Genomic DNA, 4310 nt, shown 5'->3' with positions numbered 1-4310 from the left:
CTTGATGTTTGGTGTGTTACAGACTTTTTTTTTTGCGGGGGGGGGGAAGAGACGCAACGCACAGGTTTAGTCACTCAAAGTATGGGTATCACCAAAGTCCAACCTAGTGAACCAATGAGTTTGATTGCGATTACTTATAGGACTATAGGTGAGGAATTACTTACAGGAACGGAAATGACTCAAAGACAGCTGCATCTCCAAAGCCCACCCAGGGTGGATGACAGCTCACAAGAGCTGGGGACCTGTAGCTGCTCAATGGGTTCGAGAGTGTCCTTTCCAGGTGGCTCAGTTGGTCTGCCCCTGCTCTGCAGGGCTGTGTTTCTTCTAGTCAGTTTGACTGGTGTCTGCTTCTTACAGGCCCCTGGCCTTGCCTCTGCCTCTTCCAAGCAGCTGCGCTCGTCTGAGAGTCTTTTTGTTGTTGTTGTTATTCTCAACAGTCTTTAAGTTCATATACTCTTATGGGGAGGGCCCTAGTGAATCTGATCATTTTCAGGAACTTCCTGAAGCTATTTAGAGTTGTTTACTTCTGATATTAAACTTTAATGAACTTCCTAGAGCATCTTGTCTTAAGAAGCTTCCCTCCAAAATGGAATGTTTTAATCTTGAAGGAAACCACTGCAGAACCACAATAGTAGGCTGTGCTTAACTCTCTTTGGGGGAAAACAGCACGTGCCCAACACTGTAGGGGCTTTTGTCAAGATATAAACAAGGGTGGCTGTGAGCTCAATGTAGAAACAACATGCTTCTCTGGAACTAAAAACTGGACAAACAGCTGGACTAACAGTCCCCCACCAGACTTGATAATCTTAGACCACGTAAGTTTGGGGCCGCCTGTCAGTGGCCATCCCCTCTTCTAAATGCTGGAGGCTTGCAAGCAAGATAAAGGCAGGCAGAGATGGTGGCCTGTTGGGCCCCTTTATCTAGTCATTCTTAAAACCACTGTTGAAGAACAAAAGGAACCCCCTCAAGTCTGCCTTTTCTCAGCGCTAAGATGGGCTTTATCAACAGAAGCCACAGGGACAATGATAACCGCACTGCAATGGACACCTACTAGCTAGACATTTGTGGCCATCTACAACCCATACCAGCCTCCTAATCACATTCCTGTCCTTGTTCAAGATTCAGCATTACAGCCAGATGGTGGTGGAGCACGCCTTTAGTCCCAGCACTCAGCAGGCAGAGGCAGGCAGATCTCTGAGTCTGAGGCTAGCGTGGTCTACAGAGCGAGTTCCAGGACAGCCAGGGCTACCCTCAAAAGACTGTTGTCTCCAAACAAACAATCCCCAACTCCCCCCCCCCAAAGGTTTAACATCACTTTCCTCCGCTAAATGCATCTAAAGCAGCGGTTCTGTGACCCCTTGGGGGTTGAATGACCCTTTCACGGGGCTCATCTAAGACCACTGGAAAACACAGATATTTACACTGTGGTTCATAATAACAAAATTACAGTTATAAAGTAGAAACGAAAATAATTTTATGATTCGGGTCACCACAGCATGAGGAATTGTTCTAAAGGGTCACAGCACTAGGAAGGTTGAGAACCGCTTGTCTAGAGGCATTGTGGGTGCCTATACCCCTATGCCTCACTCCACACCCCAACCTGTGTCCCTCCACAAACCACAGAAGTCTGCTCTGAGGCCTTTCCCAGCAGCCCTAAAATATTCCCCATGTTCTTCCATGCCCTGCCTTCCCTTCTCCCTTCTGGGGGATGCAGAAGACCTAGAAAAGAACCCAAGAGCCTGAAAGCTTGTCAGGCCCCACTAGGTGGACCTGCCTGGATCCCTGATGACCACGAGGAGCTGGCCACAGCTGTTATCCTTCTTTGGCAAATATAATAGGGAAACACCTTGGACATCTAGCCTAGAGCTCTCATCATGAGAGAGTCTCAGCTTAATGACTGCAAATATTTATTGAGCTCCTAGTCTGTGCTTGCTTGGTCTGTGTCACCCTTTATGCTTCTCTTTATCCCGCACTGTCCAGGATTGCCTCTCTCCTCGTCTTTCTTCTCCGTATGGTCACTAATTTCCCCAAAGACAGGTCCTTATCTGTCTTCTCCTCTGCATGGTGCTCCAGGTATCCAGTTAATTGCCAGGCACATTGTCAGTGCTTAGTAAGCACTGATAGATTGAATTTGCAAATGACCAGTTGCACAAAATTGCCACAGGCTCAGACATTGTTCTGATTGAGAAGGTACACGGCACATAGCACGCGGCACGCGAGAGGTCCTCAACAAATGCTCACAAAGGGAAAATGAGATACGAAAGATAAATGCAGGCTGGGCAAGGCTTTCATGGGAGGGCATAACTCAGTTTCATCCTACCTCGAACTCTTCAGAGAACGCATTTCTTCCTGGCCTTTCTAGGCGATCACAGACCCTGCAGAGGAGCCTCCATCCAGAGGCTCTGGGATGTGGCAAGGGTGCCACAACACTTCAATAAATAACTCGCGGGAGGTTTGTGCTGTCAGAGCAGACTTCTCACCCTTGCTTGGGTGTGGAATGCCTGGTGTGCCTCTAGGGAAAGAAAGCTCTCAGTTTCAAGTTTTATCTTGGGAAAAGGTTAACTCTTTGTACCCTGTCATTGTTCCAGACAGGCTACAGGGACTTAGCCCCAACCTACCAGAAAAAAAAAAGGCTCCAATGGCTGCATCACCTCTGGGATGAGTAATGCTTACTGTCAGCTTGACAAGATTTAGAATCTCTCAGGGTACCATCGTGTGTGTGTGTGTGTGTGTGTGTGTGTGTGTGTGTGTGTCGGGGGGGGTGCCACTTACATTAGGTTAGCCTCTGGGCATGCCTGTGAGGGATTATCTTGGTCAGATCCAGTGAGATGGTAACAGGCAGCAGGAATCCCTAAGCTTCGGCACTAGCCATTGCTCCCCCTTTTCCTGACTGCAGAGGCAGTGTGACCAGCTGCTTCAAGTCCCGATGTCTTGATTTCTGCATCATAATGGACTATACTCCCAAACTATGAGCCAAGATAAACCGTTTCCTCCTTTTGTCAGGATGTGTTTCATAGCAATGGGAAAAGTAACCAACATGGTGTCCAAGTGCCGTGAAAAGCAGTCCACTACTTGAGCTCTGGAGTCAAAATGCCTAGTCCAGTCCTGGCCTTACTCATTTGTTAGCTTTGAGACCTACAAGTACTTAGCATTACTGAGCTTGATTTATTTCTTTCTTTCTTGCTTGCTTGCTTGCTTTCCAGAATTTTTAATAGTTAGATGCAGAGGACTGGTTCATTTCAGCTCCTTCACTGCCAAACCAGCGGGTAGAACTGCTTCAGCTCCTCTGCCTTCTCCTTGTCTAGATGACCAGGGTGTAAAGCTACCTGCTGCAGCGAACTTCACATTATCCTTCTTCTTCTTGACCTTGACAGATTTGGCATCCTTCCGCCGGGCTGTGAGCAGAAAGTCCTTGATTTCCTCAATTTCCCGAGGCATGGCAACGGGCACTCGGTGCTGGTGATGGCACACAGCGCAGATTGCCTCAGACTTAGCTCCCTTCCCCTTTGATTTCTTACCAATAAAATGGGATGATGCTATCGGTAATACCCATACTGGAGGGTATGGGTATTATACCCTCCATTGTTTTGCCATTGTTTTGATTGCTAATGGAATTTTTTTAATGCCTCTGTTTTCGTGTCTAATATGGTAACTTCAGTGGATAAACAGATATAAACAAAAACTCTTTGTTTTTTTCCCCCTCATTTGTTTTGTTCTCATTGATTTTTAGAAGAGCATAAAAGGGCTCTAAAGCCCAAATGTTGGAAAGCACTCTCTCCTCAATGAAGATGATCACCCAGCTGTCTAGATCCTTTAGTCTTTAAGACTTTTATGACACTTGCCTAACAATATGGATAGATGTCACAATATATAGATCACTTCTAGGAAATCCCCCATCTTCCCACTACATCATCTGTTGCTCTAGCTTTGGTTTCCACACAAACCAGAACTGTGCAACTCTAGGTAAGTCACTTCCCCACTTTTAGCCTACTTCCTCATTTGTAAAATAAGGGAATTATGCTATCTACCCTGTAGTTCATGCGAGAATTGTGTTGCTAATGCATCTATATTATTAATTCACACAATTAGTCCACCACAGAGTACTATAGGTGGCTGCAACAACAAAAATCCATCTTCTCAACACTTATGGAGGATGGGAGTTCAAGATCAAACTGTTAGCAGAATTGGTTTCTGCAGGGTTCTCTTCTCTTGGCTTATAGAAAGCCATCTTCTCTCTGGTCTTCCCCAATGGACATCTGTGTCCCGATCTCTTTAAATAAAGACTTCATGATATGGATAAAGGATCTTCC

General features: G+C 46.1%; 1 pseudogene; it reads right to left on the bottom strand.

Moving 5' to 3' along the window:
- Nucleotides 1-3234: 3234 nt before the first annotated feature.
- LOC129681802 (60S ribosomal protein L38-like) lies at nucleotides 3235-3440 on the bottom strand (annotated as a pseudogene).
- Between the last annotated feature and the right edge of the window lie 870 nt (nucleotides 3441-4310).

This window comes from Psammomys obesus, unplaced genomic scaffold, assembly GCF_907164565.1.
Source record: "Psammomys obesus unplaced genomic scaffold, mPsaObe1.curated_primary_1811, whole genome shotgun sequence".
In the NCBI taxonomy this organism is placed as follows: domain Eukaryota; kingdom Metazoa; phylum Chordata; class Mammalia; order Rodentia; family Muridae; genus Psammomys; species Psammomys obesus.
The sequence above is the reverse complement of the archived record's forward strand: the minus strand, read 5'-3'. Positions and strand labels throughout refer to the sequence as shown.